The sequence below is a fragment of the Petaurus breviceps genome, unplaced genomic scaffold (assembly GCF_028583685.1).
Source record: "Petaurus breviceps papuanus isolate PSGF00001 unplaced genomic scaffold, PetGlider_PUasm1.0 182, whole genome shotgun sequence".
In the NCBI taxonomy this organism is placed as follows: Eukaryota; Metazoa; Chordata; class Mammalia; order Diprotodontia; family Petauridae; genus Petaurus; species Petaurus breviceps.
In genome coordinates, this window is record NW_027185786.1 from 4,757,306 (window position 1) to 4,770,065 (window position 12,760).

The 12,760-nt window shown below is 44.2% G+C and overlaps 1 protein-coding gene across 3 annotated transcripts in view; it reads left to right on the forward strand.

The window, feature by feature from the left end:
- Window positions 1-12,760, forward strand: part of ST3GAL2 (ST3 beta-galactoside alpha-2,3-sialyltransferase 2) — a 56,838-nt gene that overhangs the window by 28,026 nt on the left and 16,052 nt on the right. Inside the window, exon 1 of one of the 3 annotated variants that reach the window (XM_069087649.1) lies at window positions 1,407-1,666. The exons of the other annotated variants lie outside the window; for them this stretch is intronic. The gene's annotated coding sequence lies outside the window, so the exon portion shown is untranslated. Of the gene's footprint in view, window positions 1-1,406; window positions 1,667-12,760 lie in introns of those variants that run through there. 3 annotated transcript variants of the gene reach the window in all.

A 12,760-nucleotide genomic window follows, 5' to 3' on the forward strand; every position in this document is an offset into this window, starting at 1 on the left:
ACAGAGCCAGGGCTAGGTTGGGAGAGACAGCAGTAGCCCTAGAGACCACCCATGTTATCTCCAGCCAGCCTTATCCAAGCCCTGCCTGAGCACGGGTTAGGCTTTCACATCATTTTGGCAGCTAGCTAGAACAGTGGTCAGATTACTTACTGGGCCTGGAGACAGGAAGATGCCAGCTAACAATGTGAGTTGGGCCAGTCGCCCTCTCCGCCTCCTTCCTTATCTGCACACCGCAGATAATAATAGTAAGCTACCTCAGGGATTTGGTGGGAAGATCATATAAGATCACACTGTGTACTTGGAGGGCCGTGGGAATGCTGGGTTTTATAATGATTGGGGATTACCTAGGAGAGGGAGATTCACAGAGGGAAAATGACTGTCTCAGGGTTACCCACCAAGGGGCGAAGGGAAGATGATGGCCCTGGGTTTCATGACCCTTCACTCTGTGCTGCCCCAAAGTGCTGAGATGCTTCTGAGTCACAGGAGAGGCCTGCTCTGGCAAAGGGCGCTGAAGGGAGAATTTGGGGCATTAGGAACTGGGGGAGCCAGCCTGTCACATGACTTCTCTTTCCATCCTTCTTAGCTTAAAGTCTTAGGGATCCAAATCCTCACTTTCTCCCACCCTTAAATCTAGCAAGAACCTTCTGTAGGATTCACACAATCTAATTGACCCCTGGAGCATAGACTTGGGACAGGCTAGATCTTTGGGTCTCAGGGAAGCTATTAGAACAGTGCATAGAGCCCTGGACCTGAAGTTCAAATCCTACTTCAGACACTTACTGCCTTCAAGTCACTTAACAGCCATGCATCAGTTTCCTCAATGGTAAAATGGGGATAATAATAGCACCCACCTCCCATGGTGGTTTTGAGAATCAAATTTGATAATAATTGTAAAGCATCTGACACAGAGTCAGCACTTAATAAATGCTTATTCCCTTCCCTATCAAAGCAAATGGGCACCTGTTAATTTATGGTCTCAGAGTGTTGCCTGGCGATGCCAGGAAGTCAAATGACTTACCTAGGGTCCCACAGACAGGATGTGTCATAGGTAAGACTGTAAGGCCAGCCAGGCTTCCTGTCTCCAGCATTTTAACCCCACCACCATAATGTTGAAAGTTCTCTCTGGGTTCCCTAACCACTGGCCTGCTGGGTCATTGACATCAGCTGGACTGATGTCAGGCCAAAGCCTGGGAGCCTCTAGGTCTTTTCAGGCCCTGCTGTATCTGCAGCCAAAGTGGGCTTTTTTACTAGTGGTGTGGTAAACCAGCTGTGACACAAAGCCAGACAGTGGGGAAGGGAGGAGGTGACAATAGTACCCTGCCCCCCCATTCCTCCACATTATAAAGGCCTGCCCCGTCCTCAGAGCCTTACTGTGAGCCTCTCTTTAGGCCTTCCTCTTCAGAAGAGGAATGAGGCTGGGAGGGGCCGTTTTAATTGGAACCATTTATCAGTTTGCCACAGGCTATCAAAAGCAGCCTGCCTGGATTTGCTGGTGGGAGAGCTTAGGCAGCTTGGAAGAGATGGTTTCCTAGTTTTCTCTCCCAAGAGGAGGGAGCTCTCTCTGGGGTGGGGAGTTGCCAGGAATCAGAAACTCCCCGGTACAAATAGCTTGGTCCTTTAAGAAAAATCTTCAGATATGGAGAGGCCAGGTCAGCTGGAAAGAAAGGTAAGTTTCATGGAGCTCTCCTAATCTCTCACTAGTTTTTAACTCCCCTTAGGCATCCCCTCTGCCCCCCCCCCCCCCCATTCTCCATTCTTTGTTTGTTCAACTATTGAGCAAACTTTGGGTGTTTGTTTTGTTAAAGCATCCTTGACTTCCATTCTTGGTCCAGGTGGAATGAGTGTGCAAAACCTTTTAGAGCACTAGGGAGGGCACTACCAGCACAAACCTTCATGGGAGAAAAGGTACAGAGTAGAACTGGTCCTAAGAATCTGAGATAGGTGTACTAGGAAGGCACCTTCTCCAGGTGCCACTGTGCTGGAAATACAACTATTAAAATATTCTTCCTCGGGGTTAAAAATTATCCTCTCTTGGGTCCTTTTGATCAATGCAAATCCCTTTGAAAGGGGTAACATTCAATCCCGAAAGCCTTCGGGCAATGACTTTAGCAGATGCTTTCTTCTGTGACTGGAGAGGTACTTTGGGGGGCACTGAGGGCCTAGAAAGGCGGAGGGCCATCGGGAGCAAATATGCCTGCACACCGAGATTGCTCAGGGCCAGCTTTTGTAAGGAGTTGGGAGCAGGATAGAAGAAGGATGAGATTTGATGCTGGGTGTATGAGAGTGTTTTTGAGAGGAGATGGATATAGGGCAGAAGGAATGGATTACTGGGGGACTCCCTGACCCCTTAAAACGATTTTTATTGTTATTTTGTGTCTTTATCTACCTGCCCTCTATTTCCCTCTGTACTTTACCCTGTCCCTCCCCCAAAGAAAAAAAGAGGAAGAAAAAAATGTCAGTAAAACCACTCAAATCATTAAAAAAAAAACAAACCCTACACTCACAGTCTGCATGCCTCCTTCCAGCTTCTGAAAGGAAGTATCTTTTCTTATCTCATCTTTGTAACTCTGTAACATTCGTTTTTGATTCGTCTCTGCCTTTCTGTTTACATTGTTGCAGTCATTGTGTGCGGGTTTTTTTCCTGGCTCTATTTCACGCTGCATCAGTTTATGTAAGTCTTCCCAGGCTTCTCCATGGTCAGCCTCTTTGTGGCTTCTTAGCACACTATCGTATTCCAGGACATTCATATACCACAGTTTGTTTCACTCTTTCCCATCTACTTGGTGCTTTTTTTCTGCTTGTGGGCTCTTTATGTCAGTGACTACCATTGGGTATACGTCTAGCAGTGGGACCTCTGGGTCAAAGGCTGTGGACAGTTTGGCTACTTTATTTCTCCTTGCCTCCCTTCTCGATGGTGCTAGCAAGGGCCAGTAAAATATGCGGGAGAGTAATGAAGAAGAAGAGGTCTCTGCTGCAACAATTATGGATGCAGGGCCCCCGGCCAATGTCAAGGTTTCACAATGTCTATGGCTTAAATTAACCACGCTTTTGGGGATGAAGTAACCATACACCCCCAGATGTATGGGGGTGTGTTTCAGTGGAGTTGGGAGTGGGACTTTTCAGTTGATTCCCGCAAGATACTGGGCTTACTCCAGATGGCATCCCTGGCTGGGGCAGGCTTTTGGGACACCAGCCTCTCTCCAGATGGCAGGGAATCTGCTGGGCTGGGCATAGCCCAGGTGGTGCTGGCATGAAGGAGAGGCAGGGACAGAACATAGATCCTTGACATCAGCATCAAGCTGGAGTGGCCTTTTGGTTGTAGGTGATAGGTGTTTGGGGGAGGGTCCCTCAGGCCAGGGTATAATGCACTGAAGAGATGGGGAGTGGGTGGGGGATGTTGTTGAGGTATGTGGTCCACAATTTCCGTGGGTTTGGATGCTAAGGGCCGTGGGATGAATTGAGCTTTTCTTTTCCTCAGCCTGTGGCCTGACCTTACCCTTACCCTACCCCCACCTTGACTCCTAGCCAAGTCCTGTGCCTCATTTTGATGCCTTGGCTGTCTGCCAAGAACAATGTTCAGTTACAGTGATCTAGAACAGTGCCGTGCCATGCCTACTTAGGTTAGTGCCCTGGTCCCTTATGTGGGCAGCTTAGGACCAGGAGCTCCTGCTGTTGTTACCCTGGCCTTGAAGAAGAGATCATTTGGTCTTGTATCATTGCAGCCTTGGGCAGATACACTGACACAGGACCACCTTCCCTTGCTGTCTGAGGAAGGACCAGGGAGCTCGTCTATTCTAGCCAGACCGGCAGTGTACCATCAGGCTGGCAAACTAGGAGGAGAGTCAGGTTCTCAGCCTCTCCTCAGAGTCCTCAATTCACTTTGCTTCTCTGAGTCCACCATTACCACTCACAGTCCTTTGATGACGTTACTTCTCTCTCTAATCTGGTGCTGTTGAGAATTTCTTTCCAGGCTCTCATTCTCTGACAGGGGAAAGGGGGCTGAGTCTTTGCCAAAAACTGGAGTTGGTGGCTAAGCCCAGCAGGAATGTGCAGGAAAGAAAAGACAGACAGACACGGGGGAAGAAGTAGAATTGCTCTGGTCTTGTTGGGTCCCTGAGGACCCAAATGCACCTTTCTGCTTGTGGCCTGGAGACGGCTGAGTACCTTCAGCCAAGACTGGATTCTAGGCCCTGGAAAGAGAATAAGAAATAGGGAAGGTGGTTGGGACAGGAATGCTCTTAGAATAATGGCAGTAATCATACCTTACATTTGCATAGTGCTTTTGAGTTTGTGAAACTCTTTTAGACATGATCTCATTTGATCTTTACAGGAATCTTGTAAAGTAGACAGGCTGGTTTTTCTTCCCATTTTATAGATGGACAAGTTGAGGCTGAGAGAAGACATGCCCAAAGTTAAATAGCTAATTAGTGCTCTAATATAATATAACCGTAACTTGAACCTAGTTCTCTTAAGGTCCAGCTGTCTTTTCACTGAAACTAAATGATATGTAATTATATAATGACCAAGCTTAAGAATGCATCTCTCTGTAAAGGTGGGGGACTAGGGAGGTTGGACTTCATGAATGCTTGTCAGATTTGATTAATGTCTTGGTCAGCTCCGTTGAACTGCTCCCCCCACCCCCCTTTTAAATTCTTTGTTAAGGGATGGCTCTCAAAGTTGGGGAGAAGAGGGAAATATTGGAAAACAGAAGTGATATGAAAACAAAATATATCAATAATTTTCCAATGACAAGAAAAAAAAAATCTGTGATCCTCAAGCTAAATCTCCAAGAACCTAGGAAGGTGCAACTTTACCTTGCTATGCCCCCCAGACACACATCCGACTTTCAAGACATCAGTACCCAGGTAGGGCTTGGTTGCCTTTTCTTGGCCTTCCTATCTTTACTTCTCTGGCATCCCATAATGAACCGCAGACTTGGGAACGCTGACAGCCAAGTTCACTTTACAAACAGCTGGTTCCCCAAGCTTGTTTACATGCCTTTTCCCATGCACTGGTAATCCACCCACTCCCGATTGCTCAAACCAGCAACTTCTGCAAACTAAGCTGGAAGTGGGAAGGGGAACAGCTGATGTCAGTTTTGGTTAAGAATTACCCTATCCTCATCTGTCCTAAGAAACTTGGTCTCAAGGCTTCGGGGATGGTTCTGTCAGCCAGACCTACCCAGCCTTTCTGCTTGGGTTTGTTTATTTCCCACCTCAGAGGACTGGGAAAGGATTATGTGGCTTTTGGCGAGCCATTCCTTAGTTTGGCAACCTGGACCTCAGCAGCCAAGCTCCCATTGGTGCCTTCTCATCCTCTGCAATTTGTATACAGAAGTTACATGATGGACTGGAGGCTTTTTCTAGTTAGGCTTCTCAATGGAGAGCCCTCAGGTCTGGGGAACCTACAGCCTCAAGGTCACAGGTGGCCTTGAGGCTGCAGGTTCCCCACTGCTGCCTCAGACTGTCTGTCTCTCTCCATGGCTAGCCCATGTCCTGTCATCATCACACATTAACTGGGCCATGACTTTTACCAAAGAAGCAGAGAGAACTGTCTGTGAAAATACTTGTTTTATTAGTTGTTTAAGTTCAGGCTTTTTTAAAAAATTATAATTAAAAAGTGGAACAGATGACATTATTGGATACCATTAGTAACATGTGGCAGTCTATTTATGCCCTCTCTGTGTGTCTATCATCACTTGCAATTTTGATTCTTCAGAGATTGCCAGGTTCCATGATTTACAATCCTACAGCACCCCCAGCAGAATATTGGCATTTGAAAGCTTGTGGTTGTTAAAAGTGCCATGAATTTTTCCCCCAATGCAATTCAGCCTGCCTCCTGCCTCCTTCCTCCTTCCTCCTATGCCGTCTGGGTTCCAGTTTATTGCTGTCTGCAGTGCTTCTCCAAGATAAATGTACAAATGGAGTTTCAGATTTGGGGGGAGGAGGAATGCTGATCACTGGGTGCTGATCCTGCTATACATCCTGGTCTTAGCAAGAGCTGTTCTTCATCCATTTGGGTTTTCTTGTATGGATTTTTTTTTTTAAGTTACTTTTATGTCACTTACATTCATCAATATGTCTTTCCGCCTACTCCCTCCCTGAGAGCTATCTCTTATAACAAAGAATAAAAGGAAGGAAATAGAGCAAAACTAACCAAGACACTAAAAAGTCTGATGTTATCTGCAGTGTCCCACAACCCTCATCCTCTGCCTCTGCAGAGGAGGGAGGCAGCTGCCTTCATATCTCTTCTTTGGGCCAGATTTGGCATTATGATTTCACAGCTTTCAGTTTTGAGTGCTTTTTTGTTGGTATTGTGGTTGTCGGTCTTTCAATGTATATTGTTTCCCTGGTTCTCTGTTGCTCTTTGTATCAGTTTGAGCAAGTTTTTCCATGCTTTTTTGTATTCATCATTTCTTTTTTTTGTTTAAGCAATCTGGGTTAAGTAACTTGCTCAAGGTTACACGGCCAGTTATTTCTGGGTGTGGTGCTGAGTGTCTGCGCCTGGGATTCGATCTCCAGGTCATCCTGACACTGGAGCTCTTCTCGCTGTGCTACCTGGCTGCCCCCATCATTTCTTAATATTCCATTTCATCCATGTACCCTAACTGGATTAGCTATTCCCCTTTTAGCGCTACTTTTCCTCCTCAATTCTTTGCTACTTCAAAAAGTAGTGCTATAAATTCTTTGGAGGAGGTGGAGCCTTTTTTTTTTCATTGTTGACTCTCTTAGGATATGTACCCAGCAATCTGATCTCTGGACTAAATAGTGTGAATATTTTAGTCACTTTCTTCATGTAATTCCTTTTTCTTCTTTTTAAAAATTTATTTATTTAGGGACGGCCAGGTGGCTCTGTGAATAGAGCACTGGCCTTGGAGTCAGGAGGACCTGAGTTCAAATCTGGCCTCAGACATTTAACACAAAACTAATCCCTGTGATCTTGGGCAAGTCACTTAACCCCAATTGTCCTACCTTCACCCCTCCAAAAAGCAAAAAAAAAATAATTTACACATAATTCCTTTCTTAAAAAAAATATTTTCCCCTCAATTATATGTAAAACAATTTTAACATTCTTTTTTTTAAAAAATTGCCTTCCAAATTCTCTCCTCCACTCTCTTCTCCCTGAGATAGTAAGCAATCTGATAGCTATGTGTAATCATGTAAAACATATTTCCATATTAGACATTTTATTTTCACATAATTCCAAATAGCTTTCTAGTCTAGTTGGACCAAATCACAACTCCATCAACCATGCATAGGTGTATATTTCTTTCTCTAACCCCTCCATCATTGACGATTCCCATCTTCTTAAAAGAAGAATTTTAAACTATTAGCCATATGGCAGAGTGGATTGAGAACCGGTCTCAAAGTCGAGAAGATCTGGGTTGAGGTCCTGCTTTGTATACCTCCGGGAATCATGTCACCTTTCTTTCAATGCCCCAGGCAACTAAGACTCTTAAGTTGTCGAGAAAGGCACCTGATCTCTATCAGAAGAGAAAGCTCTTCACTGGAAGTTGTCTATGTCATGAAAGCACAGGTCTGCTCAAAAGACAAAAATAACCATATGAAATATTGCTCTAAATTATAAATCAGAAGAACAGTACAAATCAAAACAGTTCCAATGTTTTACCTCATACCCAGGAAATTGGAAAAGATAATCAAGGCTAGGAGCAGTTTTGTATATATAGGTTGGGATTTTTTTCTTCCCTGTGTGGATTGTTAAGTCTCCCTTTAGGGATTGTGAATTTTGTTGAGAAGATCTTTTCATACTCTGGGGATTAATGCAGTTACCCAAGATCAATATCTACAAGCAGGAGTTATTGGGAAGATTTTGCCATCTATTTATAGCAGGGGTCCTTACCCTGGGGGCCAGTAACTTGATCTTTTAAAATATGTTGGCATCTGAATTTCACTAGCATTCATTCCCTTTGTAATCCTATGTACTTTATTTTATGCCTTTAGGAGCATTTTTTTTCCCCTATGGAGAAGGGCTCCATACATTTCACCAGCCCATGGTCAGAGGCATCCATAATTACACACCAAAAGGTTCTGTTGGGAAATCTCTTGTTCTGTGTGCTTTCTGTGTAGGGCACCTTCAGTGACTGAAAGAGTTCTCTTTGGCAAAATTACATCTCCCTGCTTTATGCTTAAGAGGATCCTTGAGCAAAGCTGTCTCTGGGGTTGCATCTGTCATGATCTTAACATATGCATGAGACTCTTTTGAAGGGGGGCTCTTAAGGTTGCATTTTGCTGATTCAGTTTTTCAAAAATCAGTGACCACTCAACATGGTCATCCTGTATTCTCTGCGTCTTCCAGTCATTTGTGTGTGACTGTGGAGATATGGTCTGCTTGAGGAATTCGTATGGGAAGGCCTGTCTTTTCCCTTTTCATATTTTCATTAAGAAGTATGTGTTGTCAAGAAGTGTTGACTGAGTACCAAGGACACTATCATAGTTGAGATAGTGCTGTCTCTAGAGGTAGAATAATACGCTTATCTCCCTGAATTCAAATCCAGCCTCAGATGCTGGCTGTGTGACCCTGGGCAAGTCTGCCCTGGTTTCCTCATCTGTCAAATGAGTTGGAAAAGAAAATGGCAAACCACTCCAGTGTCTCTGCCAAGGCATAAAGAGTCAGACACGACTGAAATGACAGAACAACAACAATAAATTGTGTGCTGGGCTCTGTGCCCAGTGGGAATACATAGGTAAAACACAGTCTCTGCCCTCTAAGGGCTTACATTCTTTTTTTTTTCTTTTTGGAGGGGGGAAGGCAGGGAAGTTGGGGTTAAGTGACTTGCCCAAGGTCACACCGCTAGTAAATGTTAAGTGTCTGAGGTCTGATTTGAACTCAAGTCCTCCTGACTCCAGGGCCAGTGCTCTATTAACTGTACCACCTAGCTGTAAAGGCTTACATTCTAATGAGGGAGATGGCATGTAAACCCTATGTAGAAACAAGACATCTACAAGGTAAACCGGAGGAAATCTCAGAGGGAAGGCACGCAGATTGAGGAGAACTGGGAGAGGATACGTATACGTAGATTATTCTCAAAAGCAATTTACAGAGCGGAGAAAAGAGACCCAGGGTGGGTAGTTATTCAGGTCCTCTGTGACTTTTCCCAGGCATTTCCCATTTTGCACTTTACTCAATGGTAGGACTTGGTTCACATCCTCTCTCTACTCTTTGCTATCTTTGTGACCTTGGCCTGAGCACTTAACCTCATGAGGCCTTCGTTTCTGGCTCAGTTTCCCTCCCTTGATCTGCCCACCATGGTAAACACTTTCTGACTCTGTGATCTCATTTAGGGCTTCCTTGGCAGAGATCCTGGAGTCTTTTGCCACTTCTTTCTCCAGCTTATTTTACAAACAGGGTTAAGTGACTTGCCCAGGGTCACACAGCTAGTAAGTGTCTCAGGCTGGGTTTGAACTCAGGAAAGATGTGTCTTCGTGACTCCAGGGCCAGCACGCTACGCACTATGGTGCCCCTTAGCTGTCCAAGAAGTCTCTGGGCCTTAGTTTCCTTGTTTGTAAAATGAGTGAATTGGAGTAAATGACCTCCAAGAGTCACTTCTCTTGAATGAAGGAGTTTGTCCAGGGGGAAAACTTGAAACATGGTCTGAGAAGACAGTAGTTCTAGGCATGGTGACATCTAGGCAGTCTGGTCTTTTGTTTCTTGGGAAATGTTTTCTTCTTTTCTCCTGATCTGCCTCCAACCAGGTGGAAAGAGGAAAACCTTTGGGCTTCAGGGAGTGTGTGCTGTGGTGTGCTTGGAGATAGGAGATAGGCCTCCGGGTATGCCCTGGCTCATTGACTGAGCTGGACTGAAATGGATGCCTGGGTTGTGCTCTGATCAGCTGTGAAACTAGAAGAGGGAGGCCTCCCTCCCCTCCCTGCCAAGACACACATTTGGCTGGGAATTTGGCATGGAGTCAGTGGAATTTATGAAGAAAGGCTGAGGTTGTGGATCTGATACCAGAAAATCAAGGTGTTTACCATGGCGGGCAGGTCAAGGGAGGGAAACTGACAGCTAGGGGACAGGATAACTGGAATCTTCTCCCAGCCCACTCACTGTCCCCTGGGATGCCTGTGCTCAGCATAGATACTAGGGGCAACTTCCAGGAGCCCCCCCCCCACCTATCCCTAGTGCAGCTCAGCAGGTGAGTTGGGAACAAACACTGAAAGAAATAGGGGTCACTAAACTATCTGTAAGGATGCCTGCTGGCCACAGATTGGCTTAGAAAACCACCTATGTTTCTAGATTTCATTTTTTAAAAATTAACCCATTGACCCATTAAACTTCCATTATAGGAAGTCCATTTGAATCTGGTTTGGTGGTGCTATGGTCTACACCTCTGGCCTCCAGTGTGACCCAGGAAACTGACTACAACCTCAGAACTTCTGTCAAAAGCAAATATAAGAGAGGGTTCTTGGGAAGATGGTGGAGTAGGTCAGAAAACTTTTGGCTCTCCAAATTTCCTCCACAAAAAAAGACAGAGCAGCAGAAATAAACATGGAGTAAAGCAGTTGTCCTCCTAAGGCAATTTGAGAAGACTCCAGGAAAGACCAGTCTGGCCAGAATGAAGTACAAACACTTCCAAGCCACTCTGGAGATTCACCAATAAACAAACTCTGGGGGCAATTGGGTGGAGAGGGAGTCACAACCTTAAAAACTGATTTTGAAGACACTGTGAGGGGTGTGATGGCTGAGTAGGAGACTGAAGGACCTTCCACTGTAGAAGGAAGTCAACTGCAGCTGTGCTGACCAGCATCCAGGGCTATGGCTTCAGGGAGAAGGGGCTGCTGGGGAGGGTAGCTCAGGGCTGGGATCCGCTTGGCTGTGGACACTTGAAGGAGAACAGAGTCCCTGGTTTCAGTTCAGGGACAGAGAGAACAGCTGTAGTTGGCAGCCACATTTTTAGGTTGGCAGGGAGCAAGATCATTGTGGGACAGTGTGACTGGGGGCCCTAGCTGTGGCTTAGGAGTGGAGAGGAGAGCCCAAGGTTGGACCCCAAGACAGACCTCAGAAAATAAGTTAGAAGGACTTGAGACTTGGGGCATCATTCCCTATACCTCAGGACTACAACTTGATTATACTAATAGCTGCTAAAAACAAAATCAAACAAAAAATAAATCAAAATGAGTAAGCAAAGGAAGAGAGAACCCAAGTTACTAAGGGGATAAAGAAGATCTGGGTTCATATTCACAGGAAGATAATGGAGGTGAAAAAACCCCACTCCTTTTTCAGTGAGAAATGTCAAATGGTCCCAAGCACAAAAAGAGTTGTTGGAAGAACTTTAAAAGGACTTTAAAATCCAAATAAGAAAGATTGAGGAAAAATTAGGAAAAAAAGAGCAATCCAAGAAAATTATGAAAAGAAAATCAAACAAGTTGAAATAGAGAAGCAAAAACTAAAAGAAAATAATTCCTTGGAAACTAGAATTGGGTAAGGGGAAGTTAATAACATTCTAAGTCACCAAGAAATCATAAAACAAAATTTAAAAAATATGAAAAAATAGAGAAAGCGAAACATCTCATCAGAAAAACAACTGATCTGGAGAAGAGACCAAGAAGAAATAATGTAGGCATAACTGAACATTATGATTAAAAAAGAATCTTGATACAATATTACAAGAAATTACCATAGAAAAAGTGCGCAGCAGAGAATAAAAGAAAACCAACAAGGAAACAAAGAAAAGTTAGGCAGCTTTGAAAACAACGTGTAGTATTTATTATATAGGTTTTCTTGAAATAGAAATGTATTGTTTTATATTGAATGCTCTCTTTTGGTCTACTGTGCATAAAGGCAATTTTTTTTTCTTTTTTCGTTTTGTATTTAAGTTTAAAAGAAATAAATTACAAAAAAAAAAACTCCACCAAATGATAAAATTTATCTTTACATGTAATTGAAAAAAAATGTCATTTAAAAAAATTTTGGAAAAAAAAAAGCAAACCGAGAGGTAGATTGGGTTGGACTAGCCCCAACCCTCTTAGGGGGCCACTCCCTAAAACACACAGACCCTGGAGCAGTTGGGAATGGTCACAACTGATCACTTGTCCTTTAGGAACCTTTTTATTCTAAGCAACAGACCAAGGAAATGTCTAATGTAGCACAGTGCCTAGCACATAGTAATAATAGTCTTTGATTGATATCAGTCTGTCTGCCTAATCTAAGCTTTGCCAGTGTCTTTCTGTGCGACCTCGGACATAGCATTTAACTTCTCTGGGACTTTTTTTTTTTACACATTGGCTAAGATGAAGATAATGGCATAGTTACTATAAAGGGAAGTGGGACCTATTTCTAGTGTGACCCCTATATGGCTTAGGGGGCTCCCCCACCCCGAAGTGTTTTTTTTTTTCCTTTGGGTCATAGGTTTAGAGCTGGAAAGGTTTTAGAAACTATCTAATCCAAGCCATTAATTTTGCAGATGAGCATTTAAGTGACTTCTCCATGGTCTCACAGCTAGTAAGTGTCTGAGACTGGATTTGAATCTCTGTCTTCCTGACTCCAGACCCATTCTCTAGAAATTATACCACATTGTGGAGTTCAAATTTCAAAATTCATGAGTTCAAATCCGGCCTCAGACACTTACTGTGTGACCCTGGGCAAGTCACTTCACCCTATTTGCCTCAGTTTCCTCATCTGTAAAATGAAATGGAGAAGGAAATGGCAAATCACTCCAATATCTTTGACAAGAAAACTCCAAATGGGGTCACAAAGAGTCAGATGTGACTGAACAGCATGGACTGGCAGTGGGGGTCTGGGC